The sequence below is a fragment of the Podarcis raffonei genome, chromosome 3, assembly GCF_027172205.1.
Source record: "Podarcis raffonei isolate rPodRaf1 chromosome 3, rPodRaf1.pri, whole genome shotgun sequence".
Classification (NCBI taxonomy): domain Eukaryota; kingdom Metazoa; phylum Chordata; class Lepidosauria; order Squamata; family Lacertidae; genus Podarcis; species Podarcis raffonei.
This window is the reverse complement of record NC_070604.1, coordinates 38,250,882-38,276,780: the sequence shown is the minus strand read 5'-3', so window position 1 is coordinate 38,276,780 and position 25,899 is coordinate 38,250,882.

The following is a 25,899-nucleotide window of genomic DNA, read 5'->3' as shown; positions in this document are numbered from 1 at the left end:
GGTTGCCCTGGGTCATCCAAGCACCTTGTCCACATCCTTAAATCTTACTAACTGAAACTCTTGACACCTCTTGAGATTCAACTACTGCAACAGCAGAATCAAGATCCCATTGGATGCAAGCGATTTTATCCTCAATAAAAGTCACAGCAATCAACCATTTATTCTGCCACCTCCTTCGGGTCAGGTTGTAAGAGGCCCTGCACTACCTTGAAAAGCTCTGCTGGACAACAGAGTAAGGATGCCTTTACTGCCACAGCTTGATGATGATCAACGTTTGATTGCAATTGACTGGAATTTTCCCTTTACCCAAGTTCCCAGCTTGTTTACTTTCTCTAAGCTTGAACGCAAGTAGAGGAAAACTCCAAACAATGCCCCAACCCAGGAGTCTGTTCAGCTTCATCAGCTTTTGTAGCTGGAGACAGTCAGGGCCCCCCTTCCCAGGCCAGGTGGGAAAGGACTGCAAGCATAGGAGCCAACTCCTAGGGGCTGTGGGGGCTTTGGCCCCAACAATAAAATATTAGAGGGGGCTGTGCCCCCACAAAGTTTATGGGCATTCCCATTAAAATGGTGTGTGTGCACTGTGTCATGTGGACCCCCATAATATTTTATTCAAGTTGGCACCCCTGACTGCATGGCAGTCTCTTGTCCATTTATAAAGGGAAATGAAACGAAAGAGAACGTACAGGAACTTGACCCTTAGTTCATCTTTTGGATTGACATTTGACTATCCAACATTTCTATAATTCTTTGTATCATGGGAAAAAAATATGGAAAAACATTTCCACATACATTTAAAAAAAATATCTTTCTGCATCTTTTTGTGTGAAAATGGAATATACCCTCACCTTTCATAATCATTTTCAAATGTTTCTGTGGGCTGCAGATTGCATCACTGAAACTTAATTGCTGTGGTTTTTTTAATGAGAACTTCTTTCTGAGAACTTCTTTCTGATAATTTTCTATAGAATGATTATTCCAGTTTCATTCATATATGGTGAAAAATGCTTTATGTTGACCACTGCCAAGCATTAAGCTCATATTCCATGGCCTGTTAAATGGATACCATGGCAAAATCTCCTGTCTTCTTAAAAGTGAATGTCTCCTGCCTGAAACCCTGGACAGATGGTGTTCATCAGTGTGGACAGTACAGAATTAGATGAACAAATGGTCTGATGTGGTATAAAACACCTTCTCATAATTTTATTTTTTAATAATAGTGATAATCATCATCATAACACTGTACTAGCAACAAAAGATTTACTTAGGATTTGGGTCACATTTGCAGTTTTCTTTCAAGTAAATGCCTTTTAAAAAAATATATTTTGAAGAGCAATAGTCTCCAAAAGCCTGAGGTTCGTCTGACTAGAAATAAGGCAGTTTACACAAATGATTCTGTAGGACACTTAGGAAAGTTATGATCCAGCAAAGACTTCGGTGAGCTAGAGTGCTTACTATTTTCAAGGCATTTGACATCGGATATGCCCTCGCACTATGAACGCTGTTCTGTGGTGTAAAATATGCTGTTGCCTTCCAGGCTCTTGCATCTAAATCTCTCTGTCATCCCTCATTTCTTTCAGGGCAGCAAAACCTCTGTGAAGTCAGGCCATTTGAAGTGCATTGGTAAGTCATTCTTTTGAAAGGCAACTGTGATTTCTGAGGTAGTTATAAGCAGGTTAAAAGTGTCAGCTTTTCAGAGGAACCTCTGACCCCAACCCGATGGATATACAGAAATGTCAAACACCCATAAGAAGAAAACTGGCAAATCATCTGCTCCAAACAGTGTGGTTGTGCTTGTACAGTTTGGCAGGGGAGTGAAATTCTGACTGTGTGTCACTGTGAACTCTTTTTTCTTTTTAACAAAACAAAACAAAAACACACTCTTGCTATAAAACAAGCATCTTGCAGCTATGAAGGCAGGAGCTCAAGTTATTACTGTCAACTCCAGCTACTTCACCCCAAGAGTGGGCAGACTCCACTATCAAAATAAGAGAGGGAAAATTCTCCAGATGAGCCATTCTGTGGGCTCATCACTAAGCCTAGCTGAGCCATAGCCTTGAAAGCACTGCTTTGGAGGTATTTCACATCACCCAGTTCTCAATTTGGTAACGCATCCAAGCAATGCACAACTCAAGGCCTATTTCAGACATTTTGGGATTGGGTGCATTAAAAAAAACCAAAAACCTGAAAACCCCACCACCACTCAAATCAATCAAGAAGCAGCTATATACATAACCCACACACTGAACTTGTGTCTCAGCCACGCAACTGGTGCAGACAATGTTGGATTGCAGAAGAGGATGGATGCTTCTCTGCCTCCACCCTTCCTTCCAAGCTACTGAGCAACAGAAGTGAGAAAGTGCTCCTATCACACCTGAAGATGCTACCCATATGATTTTCACCATGGATTTTGGACTCCTAAACTACCTGGGGTCTCTACCTATGCAAATTTATCCATGGTTCCTGGAGTACTGCATTGGCCTTGCTCCTGAAAGAGAATTATGCAACAGGAATCCCCCATTATTTTTCATCTCCTCTTCAAGTTTCCTAATTTGCTGCACATTCACGATACCAGTCCCATCACATCCACCCATTTCTATGCTTCACCCCATTGATAACATGGACACATTCACTGCTGGAACGGCAAAAAGGTAATTCTGGTGTGATTGTGTGATGTCATTATGCCTAGCTGACCAGGATCACCCAGTGAAGGGCCCCTTTCAAGTTTTTTTAAAAAAGGGCTCAGATTGGGCAGGAAATGGCTTCAACATTCTTGGGAAATGTTGCACAAGAGAGGAAGATATAGGTAGTTTCTAGTTCTATTTCAGTTCCCAGAAACCATCAATTTCTACATTAAAAAAATCAAATTTCATGAAGTTTAAGCACAGTAACATGGAAAGAGTGAAGCTGTCTCAGGCCAATGGTCCATCTGGTTATGCTTTCTATTCTCACAGATGCCTTTGGCAAACAAGGTTCCTTGAGAAAATAAAATCCCAGAGTTCAGATAAAAAAATACTTAAAGAAGACAGTGAAGAATGACCCCCTGAAAGCCTTTTCTTTTTTTTAAGGCTCAGTGTGAACACAGCTAACTTGGAAAAACAGAAAGAACATATTGTCAGTGTGCAAGGCTTTCTAAACTGCTGCGTAAACAAGAGGGGCAACTTGTAATTTTGTTCTTTTTCTGAACCTAAATGTTAATGGTTCATCTGGGACTTTGGCTCAGGCACAGGGTGACTTGCTCAAGGGGCGGATATGGTTCTTATAAGAACAAGAACAAGAACAAGTCATAAGTGGTGCTTTGCTGGCTTGGTAAAAATAGTTTGATTTATCCTTCTGTGAGCTGCGGAGGGTGTACTCAAGGTTACCTAAGCAATGCAACTCTTCCTCCTCTCCCCTGAGTCTTAAGTCGATCTCAGTGTGCAGGTGTAAGATTTTTCAGTATTTCCTCCATCAGATTATTTGCACATAACCCTTCTTTTCATTTTGCAGAATTCTGTCCCTAAACAATTCCGATTGCCAGTGTCTGCCCTACCAGTGTATAAAAAGGAAGGGTTCTTTTGCTCAGTCGGTTTTGCTTTATCAGGGCCCCCAAATGCATGGTGAGTTATACCTGTGTTCAAGCAAAAAAGAGGAAAAGCCCACACCAAACCTTTCCTACTCTGCATGGGAAAGTCAGGCCTGACAGCCACAGGGATATTAGCGATGGGGCTGGTGTGTATGTCTGTGTCCCCATCATATGAACATAAGAAGTGAAGTGAAAAATGAAAAGCCCATCTAGTCCAGCACCTGTTCTCATGGTGGCTAACCTGGTTCTTGTGGACATGCCCCACTTGTGATTCCCAGAGTCATATTGCCTCTGGGGGTGATGTAGCCATCACTGCTTGCAGCCATTGATAACCTTATCCTCCATGAATTTGTCTAATCCTCTTTTAAAGCCATCTGAATTGATGGGCATCACTACAACTTTTGGGAACAAATTCCATAGCTTAACTACAAGCTATGTGAAGAAGTATTCCCGCCCGCTTTTTTTACTGTCTTGAATCTGCCAACATTCAGCTTCATTGACTGGGACTCATTTTTGGTCACCGTGTGTTAAGGTGAAAGGTTGAAGGCAGTTTAGTTCTGTAGACATGTAGGTGCTTTCAGAAATTACACCAAATGCCCATGGGGCAAAAGGACATACATTGGGAGGCAAGTCCCCCATGTACACTCGCAAAGTTGCCTGAAGAGTACTGCTGAGTGTCACAGATGAAATAGCTTAAGGTTTACAGAGTCAGTCTTCAATTGCAATATCATCCAGCTCATAAGTCCCAATGTGCTCCATCAGGGGAGCACCCAGGTCAGCATGTGTTAGATTGCAGCCCAAATAATTTTCAGCATGCACTATGTTGAGATAACAATCAGACGCAAAGAAGAGATCCCAATGGCAGCACCACTGATGGTTAGCTGTATTCTAGAAATATTACTTGCCTCAAACCTAACCATCTTCTGCAAGGAGCACAAGTCTTTCAAAATTAGTTTTGGCATTCGAGGTTGTTGAATAATGTTATTCTCAGTATGTTGTATTGTTAGTCTAAACAGGTTGATCTATACTAATATATTACTGGAATTTAACAGAGAGACTTCAGTTGATATTTCTAATTTATTTTAAGGTGCATCTCCTTCAGTTAGAACTTCAGATATAGTATGGGCTATACCTACAAAAATAAACAAATATGCAATGGGAATGCAAAGCTGATTTTGATTGACCCGTGTTAAAGAATGCTTATTCATGATACCGTTTGCTTTTTAGATGGCATAGTTTTCAGCTAGAAATTTTGACTTTGTTACAGAGAACTTTAAGGCAAATCTATTAAACCCTTGTGCTAGTATCCTACTTATTGCTGGTTTCATTATCCACTGCTCTTCCTTTTCAACCTAGAAATGTCTTCACTACTTACTTATTTCCTCTGAACTTCATAGAGTGTTCTTTGAAAAAAAAACACTGATATGCATATCTACAGAGCATTCATATGCAAAATTGTGCCTCTGAATCTATTTTGGGTTGTGCACCAACATCCATCTGCATAATGTTTAAGTGCCTATTATTTAGATTGAGGGATGTGACAAACAGGAACAAGTGTGTAGCCTGATGACAGGAATGTGTGCTATTAAAATTAGCAGAACTTGTGACCGTGCCATTATTTGGGCATTAAGCTAGAAGTCCCTGTAAGAGACCTGCTGTCTTTGTCAGTTTTTTAAAGTGTCTTATTATATAAATACAAAAGGACAAGAACAAGTAACTGACAATGTTTCAGAGGCCCACGTAAGAACATAAGAAGAACTCCACTGGATCAGACCAAAGGCACATCTAGTTCATCATCCTGTCAGAAAAGTAGCCATAGCCGATAACTGTAAGTTAACTGTAAATAACTGTAGATAACTGTAAATAAGCAAAATATCTTACTTCACATTTTGTTTGCACTGTAGTGTTTTGTATCTTTTCTTCCTTTCCCACATTTCCAATGCACATGAGGGTCACCTGGTGTTCTAACTTTACAAATATGTATCCAATTTTGTTGTGACATTTCAGTGCTCATGGGAGAGATGGCATGACAGCGCGCTTTTCTGGCCCCCTGGAAAATAGGTGTGGACTGTAAAGGTTTGTTCTGAATCTGTACACCAACTCTCATTTTAATGTCAGTCTTTAAGCCAGCCAGACATCACGTTCCATTTTGTATTTTCCATCAAAGCACTTTGATAAAGCAGAGGGTGAGCTGTAGTCTGAACTTCAAGCAGAGAACTATGTTGTAAGTGGTCACACCAAATACTGTCTGATATTCCCTCAGCGTCCCTTCCTATGATTCAGTGCTCAAGGGAGATAACACATTATCCTCTTCTTGAAGGTGTCTTCTGTTTGAAGGGCTTTCTGGGCCAAGTCCATTTTAAAGATAAAGAAAGATAAGAAGGGAGAACAAGGGCATTCTAGTTGCCATTAGTAGTTCACACTTGAGAAGTTGACTGATCAGGCATGGAGGTCAGCTGGTCACAGTCTGCCTCATTACGGTGAGATGCATTTCTATTTATAGCAATTATTTTCAATTTTTTATCTGTGCATAGTGCATAATTGTCCACTCTGATCTTTCCTGCCCACCTTCAAGATAGGTGTGGGAGGTGATCTGGGGCTCCATAATTAAGCAAATAATTACATCCTGGATGGACATGCCATCTTCCATCCCACTCTTTCACTCCTCCAAGCTGATCTGTTATTTCAATGCATTTGTGCATATCCCTTTTGAGGTGGTATTTGTATCTGAAATGTAGAATGCTAGCTTGAATGTGCACATTGAATTTCATTTGGATATCTTTGTGTTCACATAAGACATTGGAGTAGAGTTCAGACAAGTCTCTCATGTGTTAAAAGCATGTATGAGGGGGCCAGGGGGCTAGTCCTGACCTTCTGCTTCAGCACCCCTTGCAGGCTATACATGTGGTAACTAATGGATGAACATAGAGCAAACCTCCAGTCAGGGGTAGTAGTGTCGTTGTTGTCCTGATTGCCCCAGGTTCCTGCATCACATGAAGGAGCTCAACATACATGTCAGTATCATTAAACATGTGACAGGAAGGGGATGTGACTGGTGGGCACATTGGCAATGTGTATGTATGGTAGTCCCACAGTTCCTTTTCAGAGTTCGTCTGAGGCTACTATTACATTGCAAAGACAAACATACTACTACCTATGACAGCTATGTTCTACCTCCACAGTATGCCTCTGTATACCAGTGGCTGGGAATCCCAAGCAGAGTTGTTGCTGTGGTTAGGTCCTGCTTGAAGGCTTCCGATAAGTAGTGGGGTAGGAGAACTGGGGGAAAAAAATCTCACCTGGTAATCAATGTGCCCCTTTGGTTTCAGATATTACATGGGGAAATGAATCTAAAAAGCCAGAGACACAAATTTTCATAGCCCTCAAGTGGCTCTGGTGGCTCATTTACCAGAATTTTTCTATTTAGCATTAACTCTGGAAGTGTATACAGTTGTACCTCGGAAGTCAAATGGAATCTGTTCCAGAAGGAACTTTCAAAATGTTTGGAAACCAAAGAGCGACTTCTGATTGGCTGCAGGAAGCTACTGCAGCCAATCGGAAGCTGCGGAAGCCCCATCAGATGTTTGACTTCCAAAAATAGTTCACAAACCGGAACACTCACTTCCAGGTTTGCAGTATTCAGGAGCCAAAACATTTGAGAACTAAGCTGTTCAAAAACCAAGGTATGACTGTACTCAGTTCTCCTAGAAGGCTTAGTTTGGTCAGAATTGAGTATACACTTATGATAAGCAGATGAGTTAAACCAAAGGCCTCTGCTTTACTTGCCCTCCAGAATGAAAAAGGCACCGTTTTTGCCTTTCAAATATAGTTAAATATAGTTTTTGACCAAAAAAAAGCAGACTGCTACTTAGGTGAAGGACTTATAATTAATTTTAAAAGCATTATTGTTCTCTTCTTGCAAATGAAGCTTCTTGTATGACCTCGGGAGAAATAGCATTTTGAGACCTGTAGTATAAAATTACTGTCAACGAAAGAAATATACTGATGTCCTTTGAGAACATTATATTCATTTATAAAAGTGCTCAAGAGATCACAATGAAGTGGGCGGGTGTGGAGATAGCCAGCCAAGGAGTGACAAGATGCACGGTGCACAATAAGCAGAGTGGGTGGATGCCTCTGAGAAGTGAGTGTCAGGGAAATCAGGCAAGTAGAAATTAAATACAGAGACCGTCCAAAATAGGAACAAAGACCATGGACTGGAAGGAAATGGTACAGGGGCAAAACTCGTGGCTGGGGGAGAGCAGACAACCCCCACTGGCCTTCCACAAAAAAGTGAGCTTCCCTCCTGCACTACTGCATTTCATCCCTCCAGGATTTTCTCCTTCCAATCTAACAGAATGGTTTTCTTTCTCCATTAGATTGTTTAGGGGTGATGGTTGGGGAAAGTGTTACAGGCAGACAGATGGACAGGAATTGTTCTGAGCCCATGGATGATTTTCTTCCACATAGCTAGCTATGGTGGATAAATTCAGTACACTTTGCATTTAAAGGCAAACCTACCTATTTGCACTTCCCAAAATAATATGTGTAATGAAAGGCAGCCTTTCTACAAAATTCACCCTTCTGCAGATTTTTTTTTTTTTTTTGCAATGCAGTTCTCCACCAAAGTAATGAGTACAAAAATGCATATGCTCAGGTAAAGTGTGCATGAAAATGAATCATATATTAGTTAAGATAAGGTACAAAAATGCATTATATTGTGGGAAATTGATGGCAGAAACATGTATATTTGGAAAAATTGCATTAAAATGTACATATTAGGAGAAATTTGCACTAAAATGCTGATGAATTTTCTTGGGATGATGTAAAAATGTGAACTGAAGACTGGAAGAATTGGAAGCAAACTAAGATTTACAGATTTCTCCATCCCTACACGTAGCCAGACTTGGCTAGGTGATAAGGTCACTCAGCCAAGGACAAAGCCCTATCTTTGAAAGGGTAGTGGTGATCAAATGTATTCCCCTTCCTCATATAACTACTCATTGGCTTACTGTGACACAATAACAAATTCATTGCCTCTGAGTGCTGTGTGGCAAGACTTTCATCTCAATCAAACACTGACCAGTTACAGTTTTCTGTGACTAGTAGGGGAAGAAAATGCAATATTGCATAACTTTCAAATGCACAACTCTGGGATACATTCTCTCATATACTGAACTCCCCCCTCCCATTGCTAATGGTTTCATATCTCTTTGTAAAAGAATGTAGTAATAATCAAAAACAGGGACATGTCAGTCTTAAATAGGTGCGTAGGGAATTCATAATATAAGCCGATCCTCTTTTTTCAGATCAGCATGAGTTTGAACTCAACCTAGAGGTTTTAAAGGGCATCTGAATGCATTGGATGCACTTGGAAGTCTGGGATAAGCAAAAGCTACTAGAAAAATTCCATCACTAATTTAGTTTTCCTCTCCTCCTATCCCTCCCCAACCATGGCTTGCCACAGGAAAAGCTATTGCCAAAACTGGAGAATGCTTGGGAGAAAAGCAATACAGTTGATTTAAAAACTTTAAATCCAGAACTGTATTGAAATGCTATTTTTTTAAAAGTTTTGTTTGTCTGTGTTTTGTTTGCCCTGAAACTACAGCTGATGAAGGGCAATTTGGAAACTAAATAAATAATAATAAAAGAAGTGTTACTGATGATGCAGCCTTATGCATCTTTACTCTGACCTAAACCACACTGAATTCAATGGGACTTATTCCCAGTTGTGTGTAGGATTTCTAGCTGAATTATTCAAGAAAGAACACACACACACACACACACACACACACAAAACTCCAAGAAAATGCATGCAACAAGGAAATAGCTTTCAGAAGTCACAATATTTTATTCTCATGTATTTGGGAGCAATACTACATGTCTGGAGCTGGCACAAAAATCATATTCTCTTGCCAGGGAACTATATTTGAATTAGAAGTATTAAAAGAAGAGAGGGGGGCAGCGGTTGACATTAACACAATCCTGATGCGAACATCTTTAAAGTTTGGGGGTGAGAAGAGAAGGAGCTGTTGGTATTCCAGGCTAATGAGAGGTTGTGACTGACCACAGAACTGTCACACTTAAAAAACAAAACCTAACAGCAGCATTCAAATGGAACCATTCCATATGAACTGCAAGGAATTGTTCAAAGACTAATATATCCTCTTTTGCTAGGTGATACAATTTATGCAACAGCCTTCTAAACTGCCATTATTGCCTTATGTAAAATCTGGCAGGAGCATAAAGAACATTTGGCTGCTGATTCTGTAAAGCCAAAGGTGTGCTGCACATCTAGGAGGGGGGGGGATAAAATATAATTTAGGGCAGCAAGATGCTTGCAATACAAGCTGTGTGGAAGGTCGTGGTAAAAATTAAGGCAATCTGCAACTGACCACCCACACAGGAAAAGTAACAGATGAGGCCTTTCTCATGATTCACAAGACATTATGGGAAATGTGTTCGTTCCACTTTTACACCCACACCAGCTCTTCTGACAGACACATTAAAGCAAAAAATAAACCAAATAAAAATGCTGTAGAATGAGGCTGTCGCAAGGCTTTCTCCCCTCCCTTTCCAGACATGGGGGGGGGATTATTATGCTCAGCAATGGTACTACAGAGTCAAGGAGTTTAATTTCTCTTTTAGAGGCTTCAGACAGTATATACTAGTGCAGTGTGATATACAGTTTATGAAGCACTCGTCACCTGTCTAGTGGAATTTAGAGTACTCAGAGGTGTGACACAGCTAGCAGAAAAAAACAGACCAGCTGAGTAGGTATCACCTAATAAATGACTGTTACAAATGGTCACACTTGATTTGGGAATGCACCATGAATACCAGACACTTAAACTGGATCTGATTTTAGTAACTGTATATAACATTAGGAAGAACTTTCTGACAGTAAGAGCTGTTCGACAGTGGAAAGGGCTACTTCAGAAGGTGGTGGACTTTGCTGGACATTTTGGATAGCCATCTGTCAGGAATGCTTTAGCTGTGCTTTGCAGGGGGTTGGAGCAGATGGCCCAAGGGGTCCCTTCTAACTCTACAATTCTAAGTGTGTGTGTGTGTGCGTGCGTGTGCGTGTGTGTGTGTGTGCGTGTGTACAGAAATGTGTAGAAGGCTACCATTCTTTCCTTGCCTCCAACACTCTGTCTTGATTGGTTTGAGTTGTAGAAAAGTGCCTGAATTCTTAAAGGGAAAGGGTATGGAGCTGTGTAAAATAAAGCTTTTATGTTTCACTCTGAAAATTTTCTTTAGGGGGTCATATAGAATTTGCTGCAGTCTTTTTAAAAGATACTTCTGAGGAAGTTTATCTGCTGGAAATAAACAAAACATGCTCAGTCTTCCATTTAAATATTATTCTGTTTTAAGATGCAGGTTATTTGTCTTTTATGGCAAGTGCTGTTACCTAGAACTGTTCAGTAGCTGGGGGTGGGGGTGGGGGAAGAAGATGGAGAGGATAAAGGAGGGGAAACAAGTTTATCATCACAGAGTTGGAGTGATCAGACAGGGTCTTACTTCTGAATAAACTTGTATAGGTTTCTGTTGTCAGCTATTCATCAGATGCCATGCAGATCAACAGTTAAAATCCTATACCTATGTACCAGAGAGTAAGACCGCAGCCCTTACCCCACTTACCTGGGAGTAAATCTTACTGATGTCAATAGATTGTACTTCTGAATTGGCAAGAGTTTAAAATAGCAGCATGAGTCCTACAGAAAACAGAACTTACTCCTAAACACACATGTATAGGATTGCTCTGTGAGAAGTACACATTGAAGGACTCTTGACAGAAGTTCTAGAGTTCTTAGACTGTTTTCCTCCCAGGTGAAAGAAAAAGAAGGTATTTATTGTTCCAATGTTACATTTTTTCACACATCTTCCATTACGGGCACAGCTTCCAAGATAGCAACGTCGCTTTTTTTAAAGGTCAGGCTCATCCAACAATTGTGTTTGTGTGGTGGGGGCTGGGTGAGAGATTTACATCCAGCGCATACCAATTCCAGGGATAGCATTGCTCAGGTAGGAAGAACCAGGTGCTCAACCCATGTGGTTCCTCTTGGCAGCCCATGCCAGAGAACCATGGAGTCCAGGTGCTGGGAAGTGGCAGCAAAACATCCTTCTAGTAATAGGCCTTATGTAGCTTCAGGTGACATACTAGACCAGCTGCTCCGACAGGGTAGCAGGGATGGTAGCTGCAATGCTTCAACTGCTATGTGCCCAAGGCTTATTGACAAATCGGCTTGGTACAATGTTAGAGCTGCCCACACGGGGCATTTTGCAGCAGCACTTACATGACAAGGAAAGTGTTATAATAACTTTAAAAGCTAGGAAAAAATGTGTGAGTGTTGGGTAACCTGAGGGGCAATTTGATACTCATGAAACAAAAGGTTGCAATAGTCAAGTTAGTCTGGTTATGTAATCCACAGCAATCATTGAGAGTTTTATTAAGAACAGGGGATTCATATTAATGAACTTCCATGTATGCAACTACAAAACAGTTGACTTTGGGCATTCTTGGCTTGCTGAATATTTGGTTTTACATTCCAAGCTGGAAAAGCAACTTTTTCGGTGGCAGGGGGATGGCATTTGATTCAGAATGCTGCCAATCATTATTACCTGGTCAAATCTGTGTTCCAGATCAAGCAATTACGAATGTTGGCAACCTCACTGTTAGTGAAAGCACTTTTTTATTGTAGAAAATATCAAGACCGAGTCCTAGGGTAGAATTTCACATATAGCCTTTTATTGACTTTAATAAGTGAAAAATGAGTGAAGTTATAATGAACCGTTTATGCTTCAGTGTACACAGACCCCAGGTGTTTTATATGTGACAGGTCTGCAGAGTATCTATGAATGAAAATGACCCCAGGTAGCTGAACATTATTTGTGCTGCAGGTATATAAACAGCCAAATAATGAAATGAAACCCACAATGGACATTCAGCATACTTGATACAAGGGATTTTATGAGGGGAATGGAAAGGAGAGTTTTACCAGATTGATGATAACACAGGCAAACAGTTGGATATATATTAAGGCAGGCATTGGCAAACTCGGCCATCCAGATGTTTTGGGACTACAATTCCCATCATCCCTGACCACTGGTCCTGTTAGCTAGGGATCATGGGAGTTGTAGGCCAAAAACACCTGGAGGGCCGAGTTTGCCTACGCCTGTATTAAGGCATACCCATGCATATGTCTGTTGAATCAAATAAGGTGATTTGTACAGTGGTAACATTTGGTTGCCTACATGTCTCATTATTGAACATATCATAGAACAGAGTGGATTTGATGGAATATATATTTTCTCTTTTATCTTTCTCAAATTATTTTTTAATCAATTGGGGAAGGATCATAGCTCAGTGGTAGAGCTTCTGCTTCAAATGCAGAAGGTCCTAGTGCAATTTCAGGTTGGTCTGGGAATGCTTGTCTTGAATCCTGGAAAGCCAGTTCCAGACAGAGCAGACAATACATTGCTAGTTGGTTTGATGTGGTATACGGCAGATCTCTATATTCCTATCTATGGCAGAGGCGGATTTAGGGCAGTATGAGTGGTGCAGGCAGTGGGCTGGCAGCAGAGGAGGGCGCCTTCTCACAGCCCAGCAAGCTCTTGTTTGGCTTTGGGAAGGAGGTATTGGGGCTCTGACAGGCTTCTAGAGTCCTCCTGCCTCATTTCCAAGGTCAAGCACAAACACTCACCAGGCTTTGAGAAGGAGGTGGGAGGGCTCTAGGACCCTGCCAGAGCCTCACACTTCCTTCCCAAAGCCCGTTGTCTTGTTCACCCCACTCAAGCCACAAGGGTCTGGGGGAAGGTGTCAAAGGTCTGTCCCTGTCTATGATAAATTATTATCACTCATAATACCCCCCTCCCTGTGTTTATGGACTAAAGTACAGAACTCACCTATATCTGGAGGGAAAGAGAACACTGGGGGCTGGTGTCTATTAGGACTGGTAGGTTGGAAGGCAGTGAGTCCAGCAGGTAGGGCAAAAGACTGGCAGAGATAGAGCCAATGAAAGTCAACTAGTTCCAGTTTTGTCCCTATCGTCCTCCCTGCTGGGACCTACTGAGGCTGAGAGACAGTGCCACCCTTTAGACTGATTGTAGGTGGTAAGCAGGTGGGGGGCCTGTTGAAGGCAAATGGAGCTTGCAAAATGGACCAACCTCTGCTGAAAGAAAATGAGAACTACAAATCAAAGGCAAAACCATCCCCTTCTTTGCTTTGCTTCTCCAAATCAGACTCAAAAGAGTATGCTAGCCATTGTGGATGGGAGTCGTATAATGACTCAGGCTGATAAAATCTCCCCCCTGGAATTTATTCAGACAGCTCCCTCCACACAGCAGCTCTGTCCCGCCTCCACCTTCAGTCCAACTTTTGGGAGCTAAAGTAATGACTGACTATTAACTATCTGGCTTTTCTTTCCCAACTCAGCCTTGTGAAGTCACACACAGTCACTGCTTCATGGGAGCCAGCTGTGGGGGAGGGACTTGTTGCCCGGCTGCAGCACAGAGAGAGGCAAAGCAGCCAGGATCATAATGGGGCTCCCTCAGATACTCCCCAGTTGAATTTAAACGGTGCACATTAGATCTCTGGAAAGCCTGCCTGAGTTTTTGGAAGATGTTATAATACCAGATATTTAGAGGCAGATTTTGGTGACTCTGTGCTATGTGGTGAGACTGCGCACATGGTTAAAGGGAACAGCTCTGGGGTCAATCCATGACATTAAAAGTAAATCCTAGTGCTAATCTCTGGCGGCCTTGGCTCAAAGTAAGTCATTTCATTTATTTGTGAGACTGAAACAATCTGTTATTTCTATTTTATGGAAATAAATGCCTTGGTTTTTGAGAGGCTGAGTATTACACACACACACACACACACACACATCCATCCCCCGACAACCAAAAAGAAATGTTCCATGACACTTAATTTTTTTTGATGTTTGCTTTTTGGCAACAAGTTTGCTCTCTGCAGTCATCTGATAATTGTTTTTTAAGGTACTGCTGGTAGGAACATCTTGAAGTACCTTTTCTATAGCAGCGCCCCCTATGTGGATTTGGAAGGAGAGGCCATATTGGCTCCCATAATTTGGGGCTTATCCTTGTTTTATTGGCTGTTCTATGCTTTCTGGTGTAAGCTGCTTGAGGTTTCTCTATGCTGAAGATGGAGGAAACATGATGCAAGTTCATTTATATCTAATAAAATTTGTCACTGTAAAAAACAATTTATTCAATATCTTTTTGCCATATTGTAGTAGTTAATTTCTAAATAAAAGGTGCTTGGCTGGAATTATGTCTGAAAGCCATGTTCATGGCCTTTCATAATTTAATTACATAGTATTGTGGTGCGATCCAATAACCAAAAGCGTGCCATTTCCCCTGGCCTTGTTGTCATTCTCTTCCCTGGTTGAAGTGTAACATTTTTTGTGAACTTCTCTGGAATCAGATTTAACGCAAGCTAGTAGAAACATGTTTTAAACAAAGAAAGCAAACCTTACCAAAAAGCTTTATCTAACTGGGCTGTGTTCAGTGTTAGTCATATTCAGAGCAGACCCATTGAAAAACAATGGACATGACTAACTGAGGTTCATTAATTTATATTTGCCTCTTCTAAGTGGAATTTAGCTGGATACAACTTTAGTCTTTATAGCCTCCATGAACAATGGAAATGGTTGTCATTGTGGAGCTCTTAGCTCTGTTAGGAAGTATTTCCTCAAGTGTGATGCTGTTACTTCTGCTAATTTATTTTTTAACAAGTACAGGAAGGGTCTCCTTGATTGAACAATAAAAGTAGCTGGTGAGAAAGAATTTGTTCGGGTTCTTTAGGGCATAGCTGTCAACTTTTCCCTTTTCTTATGAGGAATAAGGGAATTTCCCTTTAAAAAAAGGAAACGTTGACAGCTATGCTTTGGGGGGGGGGGAATCAGTTCTACTGATATTGAACAGAAAACAGAGTAGCCTTCCCAGACCATGACTTGGAGAACAGCAGAAGCAGCTGGGAAGAAAGAAGAGGAGTTCAGGGATATTTTTTAAAATTAATTTTATTATTTGTGTTTGCTTGTTTCTCAATTTGATCCTTTTAAATGGTTTTGTATGCTTTCTGCATTGATTATAGTTTAGTAATTCTTTATTGGAATTGTTAAGGATAAGCTGTTATCTGCTTGCATTTAATTTTACTGTTTACTATTATATTCTAATTGATTATTGAATATTGCTTTATTCGATAGAAGCTGTTTATTTTAAAGTTATGTTTTTATTATGACTTTTTATGTATTGGATCAGACTGTTATTAGGTATGTGATCCTTGCTGTCTAGTTTGCTGTTTCTTCAGCTTGTAAATAGAGAAAGGCGGTATACAAATTGAAAGTGAAATAAAAGAAAGAAAGAAAATGAAATCAATCGGACTTACTTTTGAGTAGACGTGGTTGGGATTGTCCTGATATTATGTAAGAGAATGCGAGGGTAAAATATGTTGTTGATGATGACATTCGCCTGTCTCAAGAGACAATGGGGGTATCATAGAATCATAGAATCATAGAGTTGGAAGAGACCACAGGGGCCATCGAGTCCAACCCCCTGCCAAGCAGGAAACACCATCAGAGCACTCCTGACATATGGTTGTCAAGCCTTTGCTTAAAGACCTCCAAAGAAGGAGACTCCACCACACTCCTTGGCAGCAAATTCCACTGTCGAACAGCTCTTACTGTCAGGAAGTTTTTCCTAATGTTTAGGTGGAATCTTCTTTCCTGCAGTTTGGATCCATTGCTCCGTGTCCGCTTCTCTGGAGCAGCAGAAAACAACCTTTCTCCCTCCTCTATGTGACATCCTTTTATATATTTGAACATGGCTATCATATCACCCCTTAACCTCCTCTTCTCCAGCCTAAACATGCCCAGCTCCCTTAGCCGTTCCTCATAAGGCATCGTTTCCAGGCCTTTGACCATTTTGGTTGCCCTCCTCTGGACACGTTCCAGTTTGTCAGTATCCTTCTTGAACTGTGATGCCCAGAACTGGACACAGTACTCCAGGTGAGGTCTGACCAGAGCAGAATACAGTGACACTATTACTTCCCTTGATCTAGATGCTATACTCCTATTGATGCAGCCCAGAATTGCATTGGCTTTTTTAGCTGCCGTGTCACACTGTTGGCTCATGTCTAGTTTGTGGTCAACCAAGACTCCTAGATCCTTTTCACATGTAGTGCTCTCAAGCCAGGTGTCACCCATCTTGTATTTGTGCCTCTCATTTTTTTTGCCCAAGTGAAATACTTTACATTTCTCCCTGTTAAAATTCATCTTGTTTGTTTTGGCCCAGTTCTCTAATCTGTCAAGGTCGTTTTGAAGTGTGATCCTGTCCTCTGGGGTGTTAGCCACCCCTCCCAGTTTGGTGTCATCTGCAAATTTGATCAGGATGCCCTTGAGTCCATCATCCAAGTCGTTGATAAAGATGTTGAATAAGACCGGGCCCAAGACAGAACCCTGTGGCACCCCACTAGTCACTCTTCTCCAGGATGAAGAGGAACCATTGATGAGCACCCTTTGGGTTCGGTCAGTCAGCCAGTTACAAATCCACTGAGTGGTAGCATAGTCAAGACCGCATTTTACCAGCTTCTTTACAATAATATCATGGGGCACCTTGTCAAATGCCTTGCTGAAATCAAGGTAGGCTACATCCACTGGGTGATGTTGAACTACTGCTTTAGTAGAATTGAAGTGACCTCACCAGGATGCAAGCCTGGGCAGTGATATGGAGGTACTGGGCGGACCCCAGATGACAAGACCCCACTGTCAGCCTAATTGATGTGGTCCAAAGGAAAGCAGAATGATGCATTTGGAACCAGTTTGGCATCAGGAGTTGCTGGAAGGAGGTGTTCAAGGCACCATCCAACTATCTTAGGGACTCCACTCCAGATTTGTTTAGGGTTTACTCCTAAGCCTTTTCTTCTCCCAAATATGTCCCACAAGGCAGTGGAGGTATAGGATCAGAGTTTTCCTTCTCCTAGATAGGCTACCTTCCCAGTTGACCAGGTTCGCTTCCCTGCTCCTCCACATGCAGCTGCTGGGTGACCTTGGGCTAGTCACACTTCTCTGAAGTCTCTCAGCCCCACTCACCTCACAGAGTGTTTGTTGTGGGGGAGGAAGGGGAAGGAGAATGTTAGCCGCTTCGAGACTTCTTCGGGTAGTGATAAAGCGGGATATCAAATCCAAATCCAATATTTGAGAATTGCATCAGAATATTTGGGAAGTGCATTAGTGATAAAGTGGGATATCAAATCCAAACTCTTGCATTTGTATGAAAGAGATTGCCTTCATTTTATTATTGGAAGTAGTTTGTTGCATACCAAGATTCCATCCATCTTTTAATAACAAAATAATTGTAAAAATTCACCATCTGAAGAATATCTTGTTGAGGAAAGCAAGGATAAAGCTATTCCCCATGTCCCAGAGCTGAACCCTACCACACTCCAAACTGCTTTTTTAAAGAACTACCCCTAATTCAAAAGACAATCTGAGAGTTTGACATAAAATAAAATAATTACTTTAAAGGGGGGAAATGTATCTTATACTCTCTAAATGCAGCCTTCAATTTGTGCCTTAAATCAAGGCAAAGTAATATATTTTACTATCACAAGTTTTTGACGAACTTTGTGTACTTAGTATGCCAACTGTTAAGGCAATTGCAGATAGCTTAAGCTGTAAAAATAGCTTGTTCCCAGTGAAATGTTATTCCCATTTTATTATGTTAATATAACACTGCTAGGTGCATATGACGCTCAGTTCTTGCTTGGGTAGAAAATACTGTGGGAGATTTTAGATAAGGTGCCTGGTCCACATAATTGCAATATAGAGCTACCATAACTCCTATGTCTGAAATGGTGGGTTATGGTCAAATCCTTTGTTTTTAAGGGATTACTAACCAAATACTGCAACTATATCTGTCTTGGGAGCATGAGATGTCAGGAGTAGAGGCTGCAATCCATATACACTGCAGGTTTATGAAATGTCAGCAGCAGAGGTTGTCAGGTTTTCCCCTTCTGTGGTTTGGGCCTCCAGGGATTAACATCTGGTGGAGCAGTGTGAGGCAGGTAAGACCTTAGCAGCAGGATCAGAATGGAGCTGGATAGAATAAGATGGACAAACAAGGAAGAGAAGATCTTTCTCTCAATTTCTATTTTTTACAACCTTAAATTTGATTTGCTTCAACATACATCATATTTTTATGTGTAAATATACTATACACATAAAGGGACGCGGGTGGCGCTGTGGGTTAAACCACAGATCCTAGGACTTGCTGATCAGAAGGTCGGTGGTTCGAATCCCCGCGACGGGGTGAGCTCCTGTTGCTCAGATCCAGCTCCTGCCAACCTAGCAGTTCGAAAGCATGTCAAAGTGCAAGTAGATCAATAGGTACCGCTCCGGCGGGAAGGTAAATGGCATTTCCGTGCGCTGCTCTGGTTTGCCAGAAGCGGCTTAGTCATGCTGGCCACATGACCCGGAAGCTGTACGCCGGCTCCCTTGGCCAATAAAGCGAAATGAGCGCTGCAACCCCAGTCAGTCACAACTGGACCTAATGGTCAGGGATCCCTTTACCTTTACCTTACTATACACATATCCTACTATACACCTTTTGCAAATAATGTATATCCCCCCTTTTTGTAAGCCGTTTCTCCTCTATTCCTCAATCTTTCTGTCATATACATTTTCTATGGCACAGGCAATCCTGTATGACCTTTTCAATAATATGTGTATATGTGCTCACATTCTTTGCTTGGAGAACTCCATCAAAAATTTGGAGAAGTGTGAATTTTGAACAACTGTGTTTCAGTTCATGTATCAGTTTAGGAAGTGCTGGTTTGGTAGGCTCACATTAAAATACGAACTGCATTCCCATCAACAGCTCTGCTACCATTCCACTTTCATCTCTCTTTTGGGGAACTCTTACCTGTTTCAAGCCTGTGACTCAATTCAGAGGTTATGCTTCTGATCCTCCAAGTGCAGGTCAGGAATTTACGGACCTGATGATGGATTGGCACACACTTTAATCTACCTCACCCTCTAGGTATATTCCAGTTCCAGCTCCCGGTACAAGAACATAGGTCTTAAAGAACTGTAAAAGGTTAGACCATGTGCCATATGTATAATACTTTGCACCTTTTTAAAAAAAAACAAACAAAAACAAAAAATCATTCACATGTCAGCTACTGTAAAGCCTGACAGGCCAGCCAGGGAAGGAATTGATATCTTCATCTCTTTCCCTGTCTCTCTCCATGGTTCACATTGCTTCCTCATCTGCAGCGTTCAATAATTGATGAGGAAAGTCGGCCCCACAAAATGGTGATTATGGTGGATCATCTTGGGCCCGGGGTTACCGGAGAAATGCCGCATGGGATTGGCTCTCTTTTTAAAAAACTTATTTTGCCAAGAAAACTTAACGATTCTAACATTTGTTTACCGTACCAGGTGTCATGTCCAATCAGCGTCAAAGAGAATCTCAGAGCACTTGCCGGAGAAAGAAAGATTGCTTGCTCTGTCTATCCCTTTCTAGCTGCTAGCAACAAGCTTAGTTCACCTCCTTATAAATAACTAGTCACACTGTACTCGGGATTTCTTTATAAAAGCCAGAGCCCATGTGTTTCTTTGGAAACAGGAAAAAGAAAAGGGGAAGGAAAACAGAAACGTGACCTACTTTAACTCTTAAGGCAATAAATCACTTCTGAATTTTTTTCCAGGAGTTTCCTACCACCACCTGTCCCCAGACAAATAGTTAGTGGAACTGATAAACTTTAGCCTTCCTTGCATTGTTTGTTCGACTTCAAAACACCTTTAAAAGTGCATTCTGCAAGAGATCAAAAGAGGTTTTATGCAGAGACACAGTGTTCCCTTTATTTTCATTTCTCTGTGAAGATTTTTGGATAACTTTTGACGCTTCCTCAGAGGTGCATTATCCAGCACAGGTAAGTGGCTGCAAAGCCTGTCGTTAATTACAATTAAAAAGTCATTTCCATTTTTTTTTTTTGGGGGGGTGGCACTTCGTGAAGTGGCCAATGAACCATGGAGTAGTATGCAACTACTATAAGTCTTACTGAGTAGGTCTATTAATTTCAATGGGTTTCCTCTGAGAAGTTTGAGGCATCCCACCACCCTTGAAACTCTGAATCCATTTTTAATTAACATATATTTGTTCTAATAACACACACACACACATATATAAAACAAAATACAGTGGTACCTCAGGTTAAGAACTTAATTAGTTCTGGAGGTCCGTTCTTAACCTGAAACTGTTCTTAACCTGAGGTACCACTTTAGCTAATGTGGCCTCCCGCTGCCGCCGCCCCGCCGCCATGTAATTTCTGTTCTCACCCTGAAGCAAAGTTCTTAAACCGAGGTACTATTTCTGGGTTAGCGAAGTCTGTAACCTGAAGTGCCTGTAACCCGAGATACCACTGTAGTTAAACATCTATGGTTTTGAAGTTTAGATATTTTTTTTAAAAAAGAAAGCATTTTATCCTACCTATTCTAAGAAGGCAATTCTAAGATGTGTATGAGGTGAAAATATATCTTTCAACATTGCACTGGCTGTAGCTGGATAGCCAGTGCAATGTTGAAAGATATATTTTCTCCTCATACACATCTTAGAATTGCCTTCTAAGATGACATTTTTATTTCAAAAGCATTACTTTATTTATATGCAAACTATGCAGACACAGTGCAATACAGCACTAAACAAGTCTACTCAGAAGAAAGCCACCCTGGGCTTAATGGGATTTACTCCCCAGTAAGTGTATAAGATTGCTGCCTCAATTCCTTCAGTAATACAATTCAACTGATTAAGTTTTATTTAAATCAAAACGAAGCCCCAGCTGTAGCAAAGACCAGATACAATATGAGATAGGCCATGTCTTCCTAGCAGAAGCTCCTGGCACACCATGTATGTGTCTGTCTATAAGGTGCCATGGGAGTTTGTTGTTGTTGTTTTCGCAAATGTCACTGTTGATCAGTCCCCCCCAAATTCTTACAATGCCATTACCACAAACATATTCCAATTCCCCTCAACCAGGTATTCTGCTGTGGCTTCAATTTAGCTCCTAAACCTTATATCATTGGAGCACTCAGCAAGTGTCACACAGTCCTAAGTGCAGGATTCCACAGGCTCCCAACAGCTGTACTCTGACTCTAATAGCATTCATTACCACAGGACAGCATGCCTGTTGCTTACAGATCTGAGACGTTATTTCATTTTCCCCCATCTAAAAACCTCACAGATTCAACTGGAAGGCACCTACACAGGAACGCATTTGAGCAAAATGTTGCAGTTAACATCTGTACATACAAAAATACAGTTTCCTGGACTCTGAAGGTCTCATAACAGTATTTGCATATCTCACCCTCTTGTTTTTAGATCTGTTTTCTTCATTATTATTTACAAATTAGTGAACAAACAGCCGACCCTGAAATGCCTTCTAACTGAACTGAACCAAATGAATTAAAAAAAGACATTTTCACAACTTTTGGACTTGCGTCTCTATGAAAACTAATACCTTCCCGCAATCACACATTCTTTACATCGATGCATCCTTGAATTCCTAATGCAGAAAACTTTACCTCGGGTCTTGCCAACCAGTAAAGATTATGTCAGGCGGTGGGGAGATCCTATGGGGAAATATTAATTATTTAAAGCCACGTCCCAAACCTTGAGGCATATTCCAAGAGACTACGAACAAAAATAAATGTAGCAATAAGAATTAGCAAAGTAAAGAAGAGGTGCATCTTGAAATCTCTCAGCAGTGAAAGCCTGCGGGCAACAGGCAGAGACTACCTCCACCAAGGAATCTACTGCGCATGTAGATTAACAGCAGAATCCCTAGCCCTGTCCCTGGATCTCAATACAAGGCACACAAATTCAAGACTAAGCATCTATTTGCTAAGGCCTTTGCTCAGCGGCAGAGCATCTGCTCTGCATGCAGAAAGTACCAGGTTCTATCTCCTACATCTCTAAGTAGGGCTGGGAGAAAACGCTTCCTGAAACCCTAGATACCTGCTGTCAATCTGTATCAGCAGCACTGCACTAGGTGGACCAGTGGTCTGACTCAGTATAAGCCATTCCTTATACCTGCACAAAGAAAACTGATCATAACATAGCCTTGCCTGTTTGACTTTCATCTTGATGCTGCTGCCAGACAAAGTATCTGGCTGGGATGAGTTAGTCCAATGCAGGTTCCCTTGCATCATCCAACCTGAACTCAGTAGTGCAGAACAGACTGGCTTCTGTTCGATGAAAATGCCATTTAAAATAGAGTTCTTTCAAGCTCAACCAGATTGGCGTACAAGCGCTATAGGTTGCCTCCTTTGGTGTGAGAGATCATTGTGTTTCACTGGTCAGCTACTGGGCAGTCCCCAGTCAATAAAGTGCTGACCTGCCATGGGCCGCCTGCTTCAATGGGTGCTTGGAGCTCAGAGTAGGCCGGCAACATCAACCCTTCCCTTGCAGATGACCACAGTGCCTGGAGACAAGCAACCAAGTCGTGTATCCACAGCAGCAACCAGAGGAGAAATTATTGCTGGGAAGAGAGCAGGGAGAAGAAACGCCATGGTGCATCTGCAGCAGCACAACTGGATGCCTTCATCTGCCCCAACTGCAACAAAACATGTCTCTCCCGCACTGGTATTTACAGCCATGGCAGGCGCTGCAACCCTCCAACAGCTTGACCTCACCTTCAAATGAACACTACTCCATTGTCTTCTGAGACAGACGGGTGCCAGCAACCCAAGAGAGAGAGTAGGGCAAATTGAAACCACATCATTTGAGCAGGAGGCTATACAGAAGTAAAAAGCCTCAATTGTCTTCTTTTCCAGCTTTATGACATCTTCCCTGCAACCTGTATTGAAGGTCAAAAGCTGATTTTCCATCACCTAATCTTCCCTGCCCTCCTAACATCTCAGCAAAAATGCTTCCTGCCCTCTTCCTCCAATCCTGCCAAACTTGAATGGAGTGCTAATACACTCTGGCATAGCCCCATCCAGAAACTCTTGCTTTGGACCGATCTGATGTATTATAAGTTCCTGGAATATCTTTACCTTAAAATATATTCTCAGTTTTGGATTGGAGCAGAAATGTATTCCGTTGAAGAGAGGAGTCTTTCTGTATACTGTAACAATGCTAGTTTGCATTTCAGAGACAGACTTTTTTTGCATCATTTCTGGTGAGAAATGAATATGGCGTGGCTGTAATATTTGTTTATTTACAAATACAGAAGAGTCTCTATTGTCTGTGAAAATACTTTTCAAGTTTTCTCAGTACCACAGCATTCTAAGCTCAGGCTGTGCTCTCATTTGTTGGCCACAGTCAAACTACCAAACTGTTTCCTTCCTGTCCCACTGAAGGAAGTTTGTCCCCAGGAAGATAGTACCCACCAGCACTCAAGGTCATTAAGTAAGCACCTTCAGCTATCCTGTCCCATAATTTAGAGGATAGTTGGTTCAGATCTTCTGGGATTGCTGAGGTCAATGCTAATTCATTTCCAAACAAGGAACAGAATATATTTTATTTAATGAAAAGGTGGACCGTATGAACCAGAAACTGGCAAGTAAGAATGTAGAAAAGAAAGAATATCAGGAATGTTGTAGCAGAAAAGCACAGCAGCTTCTGGCAATGGACAGATTCTGAGGGAAATACAAAATAAAGCCAAGGCTAAGTACCTGGGCAAAGGCAATGAGATTAACAGATGGGCCATTAATTAAAATTGCACCTTCAAATTCACTCTCTGAGAAGCCTTTTCTGCCAGACCCCAAGCCCAGCTGCCAAAAATCACAAGCAAGTCACAGAAGTTAAGTGTTTATAACTCCTTGATATATTCTCTCTACAAAACCTCAAATGAGAACAAGGTATCAAGTGAAATTAGATGATAATGTCTTCTGATTAGACATTGGTAATTATTTTTGACTGGATGGATAATCATTCTGAGTGGCATTAATCTGTTGTCACATTACACATTGTCTAGGGGATGGGTTTGTCTTCAGAGTGGCCATGTAGTTTTCACTCACTGATTAGTTGCCAGTATCTTGGGGCCGAAGGTGTTATTACTGTATGCCCAAATTACTAGATAACATTTCTAATCAAACAGTGACCTTATTTATTATGCCATTAACCCACTTAAAATAGATGAGTTCATAACTTTACTTAACAGATTTACTTGAGATGTTTGCTTGCAAAGCTGTACATCCTTCAGTTCCCCTTTGATTAAATGTTTCCAATAAGTCTTAGAATGGCCAGGTTAGCCTGAAATACAGGAGGGCACATAGTTGTCATGCCAAAAATTTGGCAAGTACTGCATTTCATGCCTAGATGGAAAGAAGTGGTGTGTGCTAGATTATTTCTTCTTCTTCTTCTTCTTCTTCTTCTTCTTCTTCTTCTTCTTCTTCTTCTTCTTCTTCTTGCTTCATGAAAAGTGAATCATCTCCATCAAATAAAGAAATAATGAAATAAAGAAATACATAAAATAAATACATAAATAAATATTTTTGGCCAAGGCTGTCTTACAAATGTGGACTTTGAAATCAGATGCACAATTCATCTCTTTTGCATTGTTACAAAAGCCTGGTGCCTGCCCCCTCTCTCTGCCAAGCTGTGGCCAGAGCGTGTGGGGTCAGAGGCGCGCACACAGGATCTGTGTCCCTTTGAAGAATAGAAGACATGGTGGAGGCTGCCATGCTTTAAGAAATAGGGTTTATTAGCCCATTTACACTACGGTTATCAGATTTTTTCCAATGAATCTGGGGACACTTTTTTTTTTTTTTTGGAAGCTGAGTAGCAACAGGGAGTCAGTAGTGGGGATGGTGAGGCAAAAGACCCTGGGCCCAAGCATACATGCATATTGTATAAAGGTGCAAAGCCCTTCTTTCGCACCCTGCGAAACATAAATGCACAGAGTTTTTTTAAAAAACTGGGCAACGGCCATCCGCCCACGACTCCCAAGCCTCCCCCAATCAGTCAAAACAAAGGGGGCAGGGGGCAGGAGATCGCACAGGACATATCATATGTGCACAAGACACATCATATGAAGACTTCCAGCAAGGAAAAATGGCGGGCGCCACGGCAGCGAGCAGCTCCTGAAGCCAGCCAGAGCCAACTGCGCTACCTGGCTGGCTCCAGGATGCTGAGGCTGCCACTGCCACATTTCCCAGGGACAGATTTGCAAATCTGGGAACATTCCGGGGACGGAATTTGTCCGGGGACAGATTTGCAAATCCAGGGACTGTCCCTGGAACGTCTGGTAACCCTAATTTACATCCTCAGTCTGCATGGAGTCCAGATCTTACAGCATTGTCCAGAGCACTGCA